Source organism: Mytilus californianus, unplaced genomic scaffold, assembly GCF_021869535.1.
Source record: "Mytilus californianus isolate M0D057914Y unplaced genomic scaffold, xbMytCali1.0.p SCAF_14, whole genome shotgun sequence".
Lineage (NCBI taxonomy): Eukaryota > Metazoa > Mollusca > Bivalvia > Mytilida > Mytilidae > Mytilus > Mytilus californianus.
In genome coordinates, this window is record NW_026262626.1 from 1,983,153 (window position 1) to 2,003,243 (window position 20,091).

The 20,091-nt window shown below is 33.9% G+C and overlaps 1 pseudogene; it reads right to left on the reverse strand.

Annotated features, from left to right (window-relative positions):
• Nucleotides 1-1,749: 1,749 nt before the first annotated feature.
• The window catches only part of LOC127724864 (uncharacterized), a 29,343-nt pseudogene continuing 11,001 nt past the window's right edge, over nt 1,750-20,091 (reverse strand).

Sequence of the window (20,091 nt, forward strand, 5' to 3'; positions counted from 1 at the left end):
AAAGGCCAAATAAAGTACGAGGTTGAAGAGCATTGAGTACCCAAAATTCCGAAGGGTTATGCAAATTACAGCTGAGGTTATCTATTCCTGGGGTAGAAAATCTTTTATATTTCACAAGTTCTAATTTTTGTAAACATTCAATAGAGAAGATGTTAATTTGTCTTTAGTCATGATCAGACTCTCGATGTACACAGTATACTCGACAAAAACATCTTCAAGATGCTTTGGATAATCAATTAATTCACTAAATGTAGCTGTTATGGGGTTCATATAAACAGCAATTATTGGCATATTACATGTATTAATACTGCATTTACTGCCTCGATTGTCTTATGTGTTGCTACACTGTGTTATGTTAAAAGCATGTTAAAAATCATGCTTATTGTGTGGGTCTTATACAAAGCAGGTTTCATATTCATATTACAATAACATGTTCTAGCCCTAATATGAATGTAATGTTTGCCACTTGACGTTAAATACCATACCATAAAGCTAAGAAATTTTCAAATTTGTTTGAACTTCAAAAATATATATATTACAAAAGTACCTGATACATAACTTACTTATCTTAAATACATTGTATGTTATAAGAAATAAGTTGAGTAAACACATGTAGTATGTTTAAAATTCAGATCATTCAGTGATTGGTTTTTCTCTAATTTCTTAGGTCGCTAAGTGACCAATAGCTACTTACATCCATGTCATTTTGATCAATTAAAGATAGTTGTATCATTGGCAATCATACCCCATCTCCCTATGTTTATAACTTTAGTAGGTTTGATGACATTTGGTATAATTATTTTGTATCAAGGCTTGAAGCTAGAAATAACATCCGAGAACTAACATTTGGTGCAATGGACATTAAAGTAGTACATTCCACAGTGGTTAAGCAGCTTTTGTGCAATCTCTTTGTCAGCTAACAGATTCACCCTGTTCTTTCCATCAACTTTTGTTGTCTCTTCTTTCAGGGTAAAATATTTCTTGCTGACCTGAATCTGTAGCCTAGAGAAAGATTGATCAAAAACCGATAAAAAGGATTTATGACCGTTTTGTTTATCTTCAATTCCCTGTACTTAATGCAGTCATCCACATCTGATGGGCCAAGAAGTTGAACAACCATGTCGAATGTCGTCTTCTTTTTACATGATGCTGAAGCATAAAAAGGGTATATATTTTAAAGAGTTTTTTCACTCTTGCTCTCACTGTGATTTTTCGATTTTATTTTAACTCCTTCAAACTAAAAGAAATTGCTACAAGAAAATTTATGTTTTATTACCAAAATAACAGACGCTGCATGCAGTAGGTAACTGCAAGCGTATGATAATAATTATAATCTTTGAAAATTGCACAAAATAATATTGATTAAAAACATGCATTATATAAATATTGTATATACAATGACATATTTGATTTAAATATAACACTTCTGAAATTTCATTTCACATCTTATTTTGCTCTAATGAATTAGAACAAAAGTTCAGCCAATAATTCTAATACTTACCAATTTCTTGTTTTGTAACTTCAGACTCGAATAGTTTCCTTTTGCATGTAAGTGGCTTCTTTACACTGTTAGCTCAAATCAAAAGTTTTGTTTTGAAAAAGGAGTAATGAATAGTAAATAACAACACAGAGAAGAAGAATTTGGCTTCTGTATATTCGATCAATATTAAGAATGAGAATCTGAAGATTGTGTTAATACCTGGTATTTTTTTTAGTTTGGTGATCAGACTTTCATGGACATCAATGTTGCTAGGTTGTACAGCCCATCTCAAAACTGAAATAAAAACACATTTACATCAGTATAATGTGTAAACCTGTTGTATTAGATGTAATGGTCAACATATCGTTAAATGTTGTTTTTATGGTAAAATATAACATGGAGTGTGTGCATAATGATAACGACTCTTTCCAGATGAGCTCGCAGAAAGGCTGGTTGTTTTGAGACGATATGACCGAATTGGTAGAATTTGGACATGTAGCCAGAAGGCGAGCTTGTTTTCTAATTACAGATTCCTGCATGGTGAAGTAGTCTGATCTTGTAACTTGCTGACTGTTGAAACGATGCATAGCATTGTCACAGATGAATAGGGCTTGCCTGTTGGTGGTATTTTCTGAAATTTTTCGCAAGTCCCCATAAATGCGTTCTTCTTGTTTAGTTAAAATTGATATCAAATTAAAAATTCTCAAATATTCAGGTAGATGGAAGGTTACACTTTTCGTTTTGTCATTTTAGGGCGAGACTGAATTCCGCTAACAATCCTGCAAGTAACGGCAAATATGAAACATTGATTAATAGTCTAAGAACCTGTTTTGGTGAACGACATTCGTATTTTGAATAGCAAATATTAGTTATTTCAACTAGGGATTCAATCATCTGGATGATGTTTTAATAATCTTCTTTTGTTCATATAGATTTGCTGCCAATTTTGATAATTTTAACGAGATACAGGCGTGTATCTGAACATTTTACTTGATTCTTATCTCCAATTGTTATTTGGGATAAATTTTGGAACTCTTTTTGTGCTTCTTTATCCTTGGTATGGTAGTGAAGTTCTGTTATGTTCTGGATAACATTGGTCAGGTCATGTAAAGGTTCAGAACGCTAAATTTCGGGAATTGGGTTGTTGATATTTTCAGTTGGCAGATGAGGTTCGGGTATTTTTAAAGCTTGTGGTCTGCATGGAGTAGTTGAGTAAGGTCCACTATTAGTTGTTTACGGTTTTTCTCTGTTGTTTCTATGTTCCTTGCTTTTAATTCATTTACCAGATCTGCTTTTTCAAGATTTTGAAAAGGGTTTAGAATGCTTTCAACTTTCGAAGACTTGTGTTTGAATTAGATAGTTTGCATCGTTCGTGTAGACTCAGAGTTTTCATATGAAAGCATCTCATATAATTGCCATGTTCTGCTGGTGGAATGCCACATAGACGAGAAAAATTACCCCTCCCCACTTTGTTGACCCTAATGCTTGGACATCTAAAGGATTTTTGTCGGGATGTTTTAGTTTAAACTCTTGGTCGGTATAGAAGATATCATAGAGAAAAGAGAAGGTAAAGCAAATGTAGTTGTGGTTCAGAATATCGCTATGGTCCTGCCAAACTTTCTAGTTCTCTCCGTTGTTTTCAAATGATCTTGTCTGGTCTGCAGATTCAGGTGGTGTAACACCCACTTTGTCATATTCTTCGTCAGTTCTGTACTTAAATAGACCTTGAAACTGGTCTTTAAGGGATTGTTCTCGGATGTACGATAATGGCATTTTTCTAGCAAAAGTCGTATGGGTTTTTGTATCAGCTCACCTGCTGGACTGTTGTTATTTTGGTTTTCTCTGCTATCTGGACGCCGATGTAAAGTTCTCCAGATTGTAACTTTCTTCTAACATCCTTTTGGATGGCTTTACCTGTTCTTTTGTTGGCAGACTGTGCTTTTTGTTCCTCAAGTGAATTGTATTTTTGGCCCTTCTGATTCTTCGGAGATAGTCTTGTGAGCTTACCTTTATTCTGTATTATAAATCTGTGTGTCGATACCCTGCTTCCTTACATATTCTAATACGACTTGACAAGCATTCACAGGAAAGTTACCGTTGATTTTCTAGTTGAATTTGCCATTAGGGTTCAGTTGATTTCATTTCATAAAGAAAACCTGTTCAGTCGAAGGAGTAGTTTTAAAAATTTCCATGGTGCTGTTTTGATTTCTTCTTACCTGATGATTCTTGACAGATTAACTTCTCGGTCCTCTCCTCTGCTCTTACTTTCGATTCATAGAATCTGGCCATTCTGTCCTGATAATATTGGTTAAAAGATTTTCCAGATGAAAGAAAATTGATCACATCATTTCCATCATCCTTCATCACTTCCTCCAATTTCCTTTAGCTTACCGTGACTGTTTCCTTAATTTCCTGCCGATGTTCTGCTGCTGTAACCGCTAAATGGAGATAACGAGTCAGCTAGTTTATGGTTGAATTTCATGTCGACTTTCTCTTCTATGAATGGTTGAACGATACTGATGATAGACTTGACGATTTTTACTCCTTTCTCCTGTGTCATTGATGTTGGGCATACGGTATTTATTATATGGTCGGTAGCTGTCTAGCATGTTTCAATAATTTGGCGGGAGTCTTTGACAAGAGATTTGTTCAAATAAGACATATCTATATTGGTTGATTTATAAGGATTGCAATTTTCAAGAGTATGTTTTTGTTTTTTCTAATTTTTGAAGGTTGTAAGCCAAAAATTATCCAGAAATAAATTTCGTTTTTCATATTTCCACCACTTTTCCAATATTTCTTCTCTGTCAGATATGATTGAAGTCGACTTATCCTTTTTTGAAGAAATCATGTTCCACATGCATACTTGGATATCCATCCCTTAACATCATATAATTCTGGTGTCTTTCCATTCAAACAGGAAATGTTCTAAAACTCTAGCCTAGAGTCTGGTTGGATGAAATTTTTTAACTTTTGAATTACAAAAAAAAACCTTGCCCCCACCACACACACACACAAACAAAAAAATGATAGGTGTTTAATGGCAGTGGAATAAAGGTTTTAAAAGGTGTATTTCCACCAGGGCAAACGTTATTCCATCGAGTCAATGTTCCTAGACCAGAAGGTTCATTTAATTATCATCACAGACAAAGAAAATAAAGAATACAAATGATATGAGTTTCTTAGAAAAGTAAGAAAACTCGAAATGGGACCATTTATACTTGCCGAGATAAGGGGATAACCATTTTGTTATCGAGGGCTTGGTGTGGCGGGCAGGATTTCTAAAATGAATAACTTTGCTTGGTAAGAACAGAAAATAAAAGTAAAAAACTTTGCACCAGGCTGCATGAAATGAATATTCTGCAACACAAAATTCAGGAAACAAATGCGTTCAAGATGGAAAATATAAATTTTTTTTTGGCAAAGCCGCGGGAAATGATAAGCATGCATAACAAAATAAAAATAGATGATCAGTTTGGAAAAATCCTCCTGGCCTTCACCTGAATGTCAAAACGTCGTCGCTTAAACTGAATACAAGTCCACAAAATATAGAAAACTAAAGAATGAGCAACCGATACCAAGTAAGTCTTACGATTGTGTGTTATAATGCACAATGAGTTGATAATTAAAAATCTTTCATAAATTGTGGTGTAGATATGCAGTGTAAAATATTCTGTAGGCAAGTATCGATAGATTTTCACAAACAATAAAATTGTATGGTAAAATATTGGTGGTTTAAAATTTTGCATAGATAACATTTAAACTACCTACAATCTTTATCTTCTTCAGAACAATGAAGGAATGGTCTACAATGGGGGCAATGCACCAATTTACATTGCGGCAACTGATTTACATAGGACAAACTTCACTGGTGCTAGCCATTTCTTACGGTATATGGCCTACAATTTGGAAAGACCAAGAATAATAGTGATTTTTTTAATTTTATTTTTAAAAGATCACACTACACCTCATTAAAATTAAAACCGGTTACAAAAAGCGTCCTTAACATGCATGAAATATTTGCCACTGGACGTTAAGCAACCAACAAACAATCATTACAAAAAGTGCCTTTTTTAATCGAAAAAATAAGATGACTTAATTCAAGGCATCGTTTAAGAGAGATCTTGTATTTTCGCACTATTGAAATTTCCCACTAATTAGACTTTTTCTCCCGCAGTAAAGTACGGAAATTTTACGTAGTCATTCCGTACATCGATCCTGTTACAACTGGGTCATTTGAACGTTTATCCTTCCACCATTTATGTAATTCTGAAACGAGAATGCAAAGATGCATTTAATAATTTGAAAAGGGCAGGTGCAAGAGCCATACCAAATTTCTTCATTTAGGTATAGACGGAAAGAAGACATTACGAAATTTCAGACAAGTGCTGTGCATAGTTATAATATGAGGCAGGTGAAACCTGTGAATGGGGACGGTCAACAAACCAGTTACCTATAGAATACTTTACAATATCCGTTTTCAACAAATTTATATATATAACATGTATTGTAATCGTAACTTACAGTTGTAGATGATCCAAGTTGTCACCAGGTTCTGTGATTCAGGTATAATTTCTCTCAGCATTCCAATGATTTTATGTAAGTTAATTCCCTGTTGATACACATAAAACCGGCAAGTTATTTTGTGTCTACAAATTGAAATATGTTTAAAAAGGAATGTCTTCTATTTGTTTATATTCACACAGGGACTTAAAAATACATATGCCACATATCTATTTAACTGATATTTAATGATACCCTGTTAATTTTATTGATAAAGTTTTAAGTTAATTTAATGATTGACTCCATCGTACAGATTTTGGAAGTTAAATCGATATTTTTTGTTTCTTCTGATTTTTATGTTTGAAATTGTTTTGTCGCATCTGATGTTTGAAACCCCCTTTCTGGTTGATGTAGTATGTACCGAGTTCAAGCTCTCTCTGCATCAGGTCAATTTCAACATCTGAAAACACACTGCGCCTCAGTCTGTACTGCTGTTTCTTGTATTCAAATTGATTGAAGTTGAAATCCCCATATTTTTAATGCAAGTTCGAACAATTGAAACAAAGTGAACTGGTATTTTATTCTCTGAGAAATCGGAATAATTTTTTTAGCTCAGAGACAATATTGACAACATTGCTGTTGTCTCTTGAATATGTCAACTCTGTACCATTTTCATGATTAACCTTTTCTGTAAGGTTGCACAGTCCAGCTGCTAATACAACCCTAATGTTTGTATGTTTAATGGAAGAAATTTCTTTCTTGATATCTGGAATTAGATTTATCCCCCCCCCCCTGGTCTCACAAGTACATGGGATATAAAACGTGTCCCAAAGGACATGTGTTGATCCATAAAATCCTTTAAACACCCCCCTCGCCCTCCTCTCCCTAGACATACAACCAAAAACTATGTTTCCAAGTTCAGTCATGATATGTAACCTGTAAGAAAGTATAAAAAATCATTACTAATACTGAAATTAAATAATTTTTACAATACATAAACATTATTTTTCTGTGGGATCATTTCCCATCTCCAGCTACTAAGCTAAGGTGATTTATCTTAGTTGAGTAGATTCAGAACATAATGATGTCATTAGCCAACGCAATTGAAGTTGCCTAGTGATAAACAAATATAATCTTGTGTCTTTCAATTATATAAATCCCTTCTTGTTTTCAGAGCAAAGAATATTCTAAGAGTGGTCTTTCAAATGGAGGAAGTTTCTTGGCTACATATCTCATCTCATGGCTTATAATTGCCCTTTAAAATGTAGATGGAAACTCCCTCTCCTTTTAAATATACCAACAATATACATTCAGCATATGTTTTTTTTCTCAAAATAGCTATTTGATGAGTAAAAGTTTTGTTCTCCGTTAAATATATTACTCCTGCTGAAGCTTTAAAAACACAAACATGTTGTAATCTGTTAAAGAATAGTATATCCCCCTATGAATAGGCTGTTGCATAACACAATAGTAGATTTTAATTCCAATTAGATTTTAGTTTACTGGTATGTCCCTGAGCAAAACTGGTATTGTTCGTTAGAGACTGCCCCTTTCACTGGCATGTTGGATAAGCAAAATTATCGTTTTGGTTAGGGACTGGTATGTCTACCACTGCATTGTTGGATGAGCAAATATATTGGTTTGGTTAGAGACGGGTATGTCTCCTACCACTGGCATGTTGGATGAGGAAAAATATTGTTTTGGTTAGATAATGGTATGTCCCCTACCACTGGCATGTCGGATGAGCAAAAATATTGTTTTGTTAGAGACTGGTACGTCCCCTACCACTGACATGTTGGATGAGCAAAAATATTGTTTTGCTTAGAGACTCGTATGTCCCCTACCACTGACATGTTGGATGAGCAAAAATATTGTTTTTGGTTAGAGACTGGTATGTCCCCTACCACTGGCATGTTGGATGAGCAAAAATATTGTTTTGGTTAGAAACTCGTATGTCCCCTACCACAGGAATTTTGGATTAGCAAAAATATTTATTTTGATCAGAAAAGTTTTATACTGTATTTATTCTTCATGTTGATCATTTCCCTGAATTTTTGTAAAATTTTACTGTTAATTATATATGAGTATTTTGAAAAAGTTTCACTAGATAAATTTTTGATTCGTTTCTCTTGCTCTAGTTGTAGGAGTGTCAACTTTGTGACATAATCTGTCTTGATTGACTAAGACTGCAGGGTGCCAGGCAAAGTCTGGTGGTGTTCTATCGCCCCCTGCAGTCTTAGCGCGTGACAGTGCTACAAGTAAAGCTCCAGGGGTAAGTGATTCAAATTTCCTTGTGCCCGGATTAATAACAATATATCTGCATGATTCACATTCTCCTATAGTCATACCTTGGCATCTGTGTATTGTAGTGCCACAGCCAAACCCGAGTGGTATTTGTGTTATAGAACAGGATTAGCAAAAACAATCAACTTTTCGTTTAATAGGTGTAAACGGTACAAAAGGTGGTCCAGTATATTTTTGAAACTTAACCATGACACAAACCGGTTGACAATCTTTTGGAGTTTTGCCTTCTGGGTAAATAATTTCGACAACCGTCCCAGTTGAACCATTGCAGAGGCCACATTTCACATTAAAGTTTGTTTTCAACATAACTTTACAACATATGCATAAATAAACAGTAGGAAGTAAGCCTTTAGCATTTGCTTTTAAAATATTTGTTTTATTATGAAGCCATTCTTCGTGATGGGTAGGAAAACCAATAAGACTATTTTTATTCATGTCGTCTATAAATGGTTGACCATGTGACTTAAGAAGGTCCCTCCATTAGAATTTTTGCAGCCAGGTTGCATGTTCTTGAGTTAGTTATATTCTCTCAAAGCACCAAGGACATTTTTGAAATAAGTTTGATCCTCTGCTTGACGGAAAACAGTTTTTAATAAAACTGCATCATTAAATTCCTTCCAAACAATTGCACCATGCATACCTGCTGGGCTTTTTGAATATCCTTTATATACAGGAGTATCTAGATCTGGGGGCAATTGCACATCGTCAGCAAGAAAAAAATACAACAGGGAGACCTCCCCATGAATTAGAAGCATTTTTTTTTTAACTGCACATCTACACATGAACTCCACCAACCTAAAGTTGTATACTCAATTAATGAACGCTCATTCACTATAAGAACTTTTAAACCTTCAGTTTTTTTGTAAAATTTCACCAGTAGAACCATCAGGAGCTTTCATTTCTTTGTACTTGTATGTTGTAGGAATTTCAAAAAATATGAATGTTTACACCAACTATCAAGTTAGCACTGTTACAGAGAACTTGTACACATTTATTTGATTTAAAAAACATTTCACTGCTTTTACCAAGCACTTAATTAAATATGTTTTGCCACCTACAATCAGTCTTTAGGGAGTAAAATTAATTGAGTTATTTTGAAAATCAAATAAAGCTTTCATAACTAAATTGAAGGCAAACATTTGGTCTTCATTTTAAGATGAAATATTGATATCAGTTCATCAACAGAATTGCTTTCATCAATTTTCAAGTTTATTTATAAATTTAACTCCCAAGTCTGCAGGATATTTATACTTTGTGACAGACAGTTATAATCTGGTCCCCCATCATCAAACTTAAATTCTGAATTGTCGGTGAAATCTGCATTAGGTTTTACAACTTGGATCTAATCTGGCTGAGACATGTTTTCAAAATCAGAATTATCATCGTCTGACTCGTCTTCCAAAAGTCCATTTTGTGCCGCATTTCTTGCTCGTTCAACGTCTGCCTTAACAAAGTTGGACAATAGCCAGTCAATAAAAAATGCATGAATAAGTCATCTTTAATGTCTGAAAATTTTATACAGTCATGCCAATAAAGAATAAGGATATTTTTACAATAGTCATCTGTAAGGGGACATGTTGCTCTGAGACTTCCACCTGATATAACAGGGACTTTGCCAGTTTTGCAAATAAAATTTCACCACGAACAGTGATCAGTTTCTGGATAAATATTTATCTGAAAGGGTCTGTTTTGTAGCAGTGGATCCATTTTTTTTCTCATATCCGTGCACCAGTTAAACTTATATTTTGAAACGCATGACTTGATCTATAGAGAAGCAGAAAGTTCAAAAGAGGTTTCAACAGCCGAAATATCTCTTTTAACAGTTCCCATTAATAATTTTTGTACAAAGTGACTAGGTAGTAGAACCTGTGATTTCATCAGCACTACTTACCATATCATTAATTAAATCTGCCACAGCCCCTGTAGGTTCATTGCCTTTACATGCATAACCACTGACATATTTTTCTACTGTAATAATTTCATTAACAGAGAGATTTTCGGGTCCACTCTTTGAAAGAATCAGAGATATATCCCCATTTGCTCTCCATACCTGTTTATATATTTGAGAATGTTGGACCAGATTAGGGTGGTCCCTTTCCATCTCTAAACGTAAGGGTCAATTTTTGTCTTTTACAATTGCTGGACAATCTCTAAGGGTTTTACCTGGATTTAATGATGTGCCAAACTCCATACGACACTGTTTTACAGAAGATTGTTTATTTCTAGGGGCGCAAAAACAATAATCAGAGCACCTATGCAGATTTATTCGGTTACATAGAAGTAAATGATCTTCCAATATATTTTCTTGTGATTCACTTACATCCATGAATAATTTAATTAGTGGATTTTTTTTTCGTCAGGAGGGGTTGGGTCAGTGCCTTCTGATGGAGGCCAAAGATTTTTTTCCTCTAACCTTGCAGGATTGTTTGCAGTCATTTTATATTGTAGTATAGCCCAGTCAGAGAGAAGTTTTGCACATTCATCATCTGTTTTTCCATCAATAAAAGCCTGGTGCATAATGTTGTGAGGTTCTTTGTCAAATCGCCAAACCAAAACAAGCCAGTGTATCATAATAATTGACTTTGAAAATTCTTGCCTATACCAAAAACTATTTACTACAAAGGCAGGTCCCATATTCTCTTTAAAATAGCTTTGAGTTCGTTTATCAAAATAATCACCAACACTATGTGTATTATCTCGTACAGCTTTGAACATGTTGTTGTGGTCATTTAAATCAATTTCATTGCCAGTTGTTTATTTTTTAAAAATAGAAAGTATTCGTTTCAGCGGTTTAAAGTAAAATTCTGCACAACTGCCAGTGGTAAAAAAAGATGGCAATACCTGACCTTCATTTATTTTATACTGAACAATGGCTCTTATTTCTTTCGATCTTTGATTCCAATACTGAGAAGTGCCTCTAAGGTTTGCACTGATATAAAGAATTTTTTCAGCTACAGATTTTTCTCCATTTTGTTATTTAGCTTTCAGATCTAAAAGTGTTAACATAATTTCACCTAGTTTTTGTTGAATTATACTATTATCTAGCACACGTTTTCTATTTATTATATTGTGAACAATAAATTAAAAAAAAAATGCTTTGCAAAGCGGCCATCTTTATACCAGATTAAATGGTTTGCCCAGTCTGACATTGAAGAACATTTAATGGGCGATTCATATGAAAGTCGGAACAAGCATTAGGAAATAAACATGGAAAGGCTAGCGTGAAAAAATGTCTTGTAGTGAACTCAGAAAGTGGTATCTTACCACGGGTTGGCCAAGGAATTGATGATCTGACCTTTTTTATTAATTGAAATATTAGTATTTTCTTCTTTAGCAATTTCCTCTACAACATCTTGATTTTTTTGTTTAATTTTAACACATGGTTCTGGAAGCAAAACACTTGAGATAGTTTCTCCTTCAACATTACCTGGATCAGTTTGCTTTGGTGCTGGACCGTGATCATTTAAATGTCCAACATCAGAGTTATACTCTAATATATTGATGTTTTATATTTGCCCATCCACTGGTAATAACTTTAAGCGGTCTTCACTGATTTCAATGTCAGAATAAGTATGATTATTTTTTTGTAACCATACAAGGGTTATTTGTACTTTTTGGTGACTGGCATTGAATTCTTTTGATATATCACTTTTTCCTTTTTGCCTAAATCTGATTATATTAACTTCTGAAGGAAGTTTAGGTAAAATTCATTTACCTCCTGAGGAAATGCCACACAGTGGCCATTTGCAGCAATACCCCCATGTTTTAACATGTGAATATGTATGCAAGGTGAAATTCGTGAAATTAATTGCTCTTCAACAACAGATAAGGTTGCTAGTTTAAGGGATACTTTTCCAGGATTCATATTATTTTCAGCTGAGAACATTTTGAATATAGATTTATCTTTAAAACACCATTCGCATACACCATTTTTTAGTTTTAAGTTTATTTTTCTTTCAAAACAAACTGAACAAACAACAATTGTATATGATATATCTTGCAATTCAAAAGAACGATTGCAGTTCACTGCCTTATTAAAATGCTCATCATCGGCAAATGGGGGTGGACCTGGTATTGTCTCAAAATTTATATTGAGTTTAATAAGTTTGTATTTAATTTCATTGTAAATTTTCAAGCATCTTTTTTTATACTCATCTGGAGTTTCATTTTCAACCGGTGGGTCATATGTTAAACCCAGTTTTCTGCATTTAGTGTTGAGATCTATATTTTTTTTCTGTTTGATTGTTATTCAAATTGATTTATTATGGGTTTCAAGTACTTGATTATCAGAAATTGTATGTGATGACAAAGTGTTTTGGCTATTTTGAGAAACTTCAGTGATTAAATGTTCATTGTTATCAGGTGTTTAAGGGACTTGTATTTGATTTTTTTTATTAAGGATGTATCCGATCATATTTTTAATTTTCTTGTATCTTTTTTTATATTCTTCTACAGGCTCATTTACAATTGGAGGCTTATATAAATTGATACCTTGCTCTATACATTTGACCTGCAGTTGTTGATCTCGATGGATTGTTTTTAATGACTTTTTATCATTCAACTTTGTAATTGGCATTTCTTTGAATTGTTCACAAATTGGATTTTCTGAAAAAGACATTTGGTAGAAAATCAGTTTTTTGCTTTTTTTAGGAATAGTTAACTTTTTAAAATCAACTTTCCTCTTACTGGCCTTATTATCTTAATTTTATATTGCAGATTTGTTTTGGTTAAATTGTGACCAATTAACGGTTGTGGAATTTCTCTCAAGAGTTGAAAATGATTATGGTTAAGTAAAAGGTCTAGTGTTCTACTCTGAAGAGAGTGGTCATATTGCTCTTTTGTAAAAACTGTTTCATTTGCCAGGTTTGTCCTTTGTATCCAGATATTAATATTACTTTAAGTAATGTTTGATGCTATTGATATCTCGCAAGAGGTTGCTTATCCTCTTCCATTGACCATTGTCTGTAAATAAATATCCCTAGTGATATTGTTATAATGTGATAGCCTTAATGTATCCTCCTAGATATGAAAAGGGTTGTACATTTCTGAGCATGATAATGAACGATAAATCTGTTTTTTTGGAAAATCCCCATTTATGGCTAAACTAAGCGATGAGAAAAAACAGTTCCCATCTCCAGGAACATCATATGTTAAAAAAATATGGTTTTCAATAGCTATCAGTCCTTTGTGGGGCACATTTAAAACAGATGGTTTCTGCAAAGATTTTAATTGCACTGAATGTTTTGTGTCATTTTTGTTAAGGCATTCTGTAAAACACTCTTCAGCTTCAGATTTAAAACCTGAAACTAATTTAGAAGAAATGTATTTAGTGTTTACACTTTTGGACTTGACAACATCTGCGTATGTTTGCGCACTATTTTGTGAAGACCTTGAAGCATAAACATGTGTAGAAGTTGGAGTTAAAACTTGTATGATTTCATTCTTGACAGTGGTTTTCTTCGGGACAGATTTGACAACATCAACAAAAGATAAATGGGGAACTAAATATGAAATAACCATACTAACACTGTCAGGGTAATTTGATTCTCTTTGCAATAATAACGATCTAAATTTATAACTGCACTGTCAAAGAGGATTGATTCTCTTAAAATATCAGTTTTGTTTTGCAATAATAATCATCTAAATTAATAACAACAATGTTAGGATTGGTTGATTTTCTTGAAACATCATCAGTTTTGCAATAATAATGGTCTAAATTCATGTGTTTTGTATCAAAAGAATGACCATTGGCTGATGCATAACTCATATAAGAATATGAATGATCACTGGATCTGGTAATTTTCTGCATTTTAACCTTGTTTTCCTTCTTAAAATAGAAGATAAGTATGGTGTCAACTATTGATTCAATTCACACTTACACGAAGTACGTACGTTGTTAATAATATATTCTGGTCTGTTTGTCTTGAAACGTCAGGGGGTGTTTGCGAGACGACTTACACGAAGTACGTTGTTAATAATATATTCTGGTCTGTTTGTCTTGAATGTCAGGGGGTGTTTGCGAGCCGATAGTCGTCTGCTTACAAACGTGCAGCCGAATTTTTTGTGAGATTTAGAAAAAGGTTCATGGCAAGTTTAAAAGCAGAACGAAGTGGCCATGTACTATTAAAATCTTAATTTAAAAAAATGTATATTTTAATGGTGACAGAAAACTCTGTTATTTTAATGTTAACAAGAAGACGTGTTTCTATGAAGCATCGGCAATTTTTCAAGTTGTCAAGGAGCGGATCTGCATCATAACCGACAAGTGTTAAAATAATCCTTTATCATGGCGGTCACTAATTGACAAATATTATATGACTTCATACAACTTTGAATCTTCATGTCGTTTTGTTAAATGTCAAACACAAAACAAAATTGCATTAAAACAAAGTTTACCGTAAATTTAAAAAGGACATGAGCCACGTCCACTCTGTGTTTTTGTTAGATGTATTTCTATTTGTATCCGTCTGATGAGTTAAGCCTTTTTCAACTGATTTTTATAGTTCGTTCTTATGTTGTACTGCACCACCACTGTTTCAGGTTAGAGGGAGGGTTGGGATCCCGCTAACATGTTTAACCCCGCCACATTCTGTATGTATGTGCCTGTCCCAAGTCAGGAGCCTGTAATTCAGTGGTTGTCGTTTGTTGCTGTGTTACATATTTGTTTTTCGTTCATTTTTTGTACATTGATTAGGCCGTTAGTTTTCTCGTTTGAATTGGTTTACATTTGTGATTTCGGGGCCTTTTATAGCTGACTATGCGGTATGGGCTTTGCTCGTTGTTGAAGACCGTACGGTGACCTATAGCTGTTAATTTCTGTGTCATTTGGTCTCTTGTGAAGAGTTGTCTCATTGGCAATCATTCCACACCTAATTTTTTATATGAAAAGAATACAAATTTTATTTTTATTGCCTTGTTGTCTATATTATTTTTGGTAATCATATATATATAAATTTTGGGTAAATCGTATGACTTGCATGGCATCGTCCAACAACAGAACCGGAACAGGGCAAATGCAACTGTTAGAAAAAGTTAGAAAAAAAGTTTACGAATATGATTTCATTAGTATATTGATTTTTAGTTTTATTGATTTGCTTACTGTTATAAGGGACGTCCCCATAACATTTTACTCAAATTCCGAGCTAAACGATGCCGGAAAAGATTTCTGCGCAGATGCGGGAAACTAAAAAAAAAGCCTGGAAAAAAAAGTTAACGATTTTGATTTAATAGAGGATTGATGCACATTCACCGATTTTTATCTTCAAAGTATCAACATAAAAACTAGGCACAGCACTTTTTCAGTCCGGTTAGTTTTTCCAAAGACGAGACACAAAAAGTTAAGTCGATCCGAATTCATCTTGCACCTGTCCTACTTTCAGTTTAAAGTCACGTGACTCAAGTGTATTTTATAGTTTCTGTAAAAAAAATGTAAAAAGGCGTTTCAGTATAGTCAATTTAACCACCGTAAACGCTTTTGACATGCATTTAATCAAACAAATTGATAATATTTACCTTGAGACCCATATCATATTTCTTGGGTATTCAAAAGGAAATTTTCTGTTTACTCCATAAATATTCCTGCGGATTTGGAATTCCTGGAATTCTCTCGTTTGGTAAAAAAAGACACTTACAAAAGTGATGCGTCAATTTGGATGTGGGGGAAGTATAATTGGAAGCCCCATCAGGTCGGAATGATGATGTTAAATCAGATGTTGCATGCGAACAAGAATCTTTGTAACAACACTCTGAGGGGTCCGTATATGATGAGAGAATTGAACGATCATGGGTTTAGGAATTTTGTAAGGGCTTGGAGTAAAATAGTGACATTGCCCAGTCCGCTATTCTGTAATGCTTAAACAAGATTAACCCCGCCACATTCTGTATGTGCCTGTCCCAAGTAAGAAGCCTGTAATTCAGTGGTTGTCGTTTGTTGCTGTATATCATATTGGTTTTCGTTCATTATTTTGTTCATAAATCAGGCCATTAGTTTTCTGGTTTGAATTGTTTTACACTTGTCATTTCGGGTCCCTTTATAACTGACTGTGGGTTATGGGTTTTCTCATTGTTGAAGGCCGTACGGTGATCTATAGTTGTTAATTTCTGTGTCATTTAGTCTCTTGTTGAGAGTTATCTCATTGGCAATCACTTAGTAGTAAGAGCAAATGCTGGTTGACTCGGAGACATAAGAATGTTTCGGGGGTAAAGTGAAATGTCTTCCTATGGACTGTTACCTTGTGATCTAGCATATTAAAATTTGTCTTAGCTTATCGGTCTTCTACAAAGCAGGGTCAATATTCATTTCAGCGTTCATCCATGGACGGTAGTAAAAGAGGGACGTCAGTTTGGCGATTCCAGATGTATAAATACGCAGCCACGTCTGATTTGAATTTGGATGTAAACTCCAATGCCTCCTGTAGGGGGAAGGGCCACGGTAACTTTTATTATCCAGTGGCTGTTGTTACCCCCGTCCTAAGTACATGTCAACTAACTGTGCAGAATCTTTTCATTATATTTATTGTTATTTTGTTGTTCTGAATATGCATGTTAAACTGTAAGCATATACCTAGGAAAAGATAAACATATTAAATGTATTAATGATTTATCGTAGATTTTAAGATGGGTGTATCATTCAAATGAATCTGTTTGATATTTGTCTCATTAGCAATCATACCACATCTTCTTATTTTTTATTATGCTGTCCTTTACAAATATCATCTTTTCTTTCACACATGTGGATCTTGGATGAGGAATTAAAAACATTTCTCGGCTAATAGAGGTTATTTAGATTTCTTTCTCAGAAAGGACTGTTTAATTTCCGGAAAAGAAGGTATAGGAAACATTTGCATCTGTTTCTCCTCAATCCCTTTTCATAATATAATTTATTTTGAGAGTTTCCCGAAGCAAATCACGGACTTTGCAAGAGGCTGAGGATACAATATTGTTTGCTTGTAGTACCTCCAGTTTTAAAGTGAAAATATTGGTTATCATGACAACGAGAATTTTAAAAAAATATTTTATACATAAAAACTATGATTACTGAACGCGCTCATTACTTCAACATAACAACTTTATATTGCACTAACCTCAACTATAAATTTTAATTACAGGGTGTTACTCACGAAATTCATGCCTTTTTTGTTTTGCTCACACATTGTTGGAATTCTATGCGACTGTCATACAAGTGAGAGGTTTAATTAGCTATTAAACAAGGTTTAATCCACGATTTTCTCTATAAGGAAATGCCTGTACCAAGTCTGAAATATGACAGTTGTTTTTTTTGTAATTTTACGTTTTATTCGAATAAACATCTTTAAAGGAATGATGCAGTTGCCATCGTACAAGCTATACTGGAGTATCGGTCCCTTTCTAGCAGACCGTGGTATGAGGAGTTTGATGACTGAAAATTGATTTTCCAAACTCTACAAGTATATCCATGTTGACAACAATGAGACAGCTTTACCAAGAAACAATGCAGAATTTGACGTAATGCATCAAGCGTGACCAATGGTTGATATTGTAGATCGTACGTTCAAGGATTATTATAACCAAAATCTGAACCTGACAGTTGATGAAGTCATTGTCAAATATAAAGGAAGATTTATTATTAGAAAGAACATACCAGTTTTATTTTATTTGTAGATATTGCTATACAACCCTTGTTGTCCTTTTATATCGAAAGTTGAATGTTTTTTTTAGCTGAACTGATAACTATATGATGATCGCATGATCTGTACTAATATTTCGTCAATTGATATGCCAAAAGATTAAATTTCATCTGCTATATGTAATATAAAACAATTTATTAACGTTCTAAAATGGATCTCTTAGATGAGTTATTACCTTTTTAATTTTAACATCACTCCAAAACAATTCTTATCGCTTTGGATTAGAGGTTGAAAACACAGGGCCTTAACTTGAAGAAAAGTTTGTTAAATTATTATGCAAAGGCCTGAAATGAAAAGGACACCATATAAATTCAAATATTAAGCATTAATCAACCAACGACATGATATGATAACACGTTAGAATATGCAAAATGAGTAGAATACATGCAAATAGGTCAATGGACATATTTGTCATATTCATGCTATCAGTGAGATGTTGTGATGATTTTTCTCAATCTTTAATAACAATTAACAAAACAATGTGTCAAAAAACAAGTGGATATAGATATTTACATAAAACAAAGTTCAAAGAACAAACAAACTGTGTCAAAACAACGGGCGTACGTTTGGGAGTGCGGGATGCACAAGTACACAGCCACGTCCGGTACTGGACGCTAATCAACCGAATAACTATAATAATCATGTAACTAGCATAGATTTGGTTAATCTCCGGATATACAGTGTGAGAGGAATTTGAATTACTGACTAGTCACTTGTTTACCAATCCTGGCATTGTTGATATATACCTGCGACCGTGCTAGATTTTGTAAATAAAATGTTTCGGTGGACCGACGGGATAAAGCTATGAAAGGCTTTAAATAGAAAAAAAAACAGATGTCGTAACTGGACAGAAAAAAAATACGAGGTTACCAAGAGGGTCCCAAATACACTGGAAGAATGTGATGACAAATTAATGTATTGCACGTACTGCAAGGTAAATAAAAGAACAAACAGCTTTGTTAATGGGTCATCTAAATTTAGACTTGAGGCAGTACAAGCTCATTAACACTCTGAGCAACACAAAACAACCACTCTGATTTCTGAAAGGCCAGCTCCTGAAAAGTCCGAGGCAGCTAAAATTGTAGTAAAATTGGAGGCACAGGAATATTACAGGCTAACTGTTCTGTTTCGCAATGCTCATGCTACAGCAAAATATCCATTTAGCATTTATATTTTACCAAATTCTTTGCCAGCTTGACAGGGCTAAAGGTCCAGACGTCGGCGAAACGTATTTAAATGACAAAAAAGCAAGAGAATTTGTTCATCATATTGCCAATGTGTATAGAAATGACGTTTATCAATTGTTGGATGACTCTTAATATCTTAGTGTTACTTGTAATAGTAAAAAAACTATTCTTCTAAACTTGTGGGGACTTCCAATCTTACTGAGTATTATAGCACTGAAACAAAGGACACATATTGTGGTCATAAGCAGGTGGCACCAGAAGACATCAACTCTTCTGTTGTTGAAGAAGGAGAATTAAAAGCCTACAGACAGCAGCTGCTTATGATAAGGTATTTTATAAGTATCACTATGTTAATTTACATATTTTGTGTTATTCCTTTATTTTCTATCCAGTTGAAACTTTAAATACTAAGTTTTATGATGTTTGTTTATATCAGATGCAAATCTAAAAGTGTATATAAATTTACTAGTTTCACTAACAAGTAATGCCATTTGGAACAGCCATGTTTAAAACAGTTTATAATATAATATTTTAATGATTCCATGATTAGAACTATGAAAGCAAACCCGATAAAACATCTTGCAAAAATAGTATGCATAATCATTATCTATTTTACATGCAAATGTTTCACTTAGGAACAATCATCTTATTTTATTTATACTGTTCTCCACTAATATCATCCTTACTTTCAAACCACTGGATCTGGAATTGGGGTGTAAAGAAAATGTCTAGGCTAGGAGGGGCTATTTAAATTGTTTTCTCAGAACGGACTGTTGGATTATTGGAATTAACATCACGATATGGGTGATGCATAAAAATAATTAACAAAACAATATGTCAATAAAGAGCTGCGCCATGAGCGCATGATACGCCCGTCGCTTTTTCAAAGAATAAAGTTCCATAACTCCTCTATGTTATATTAGAAATTTATAAAAAAAAAAAAGAAGGGAGG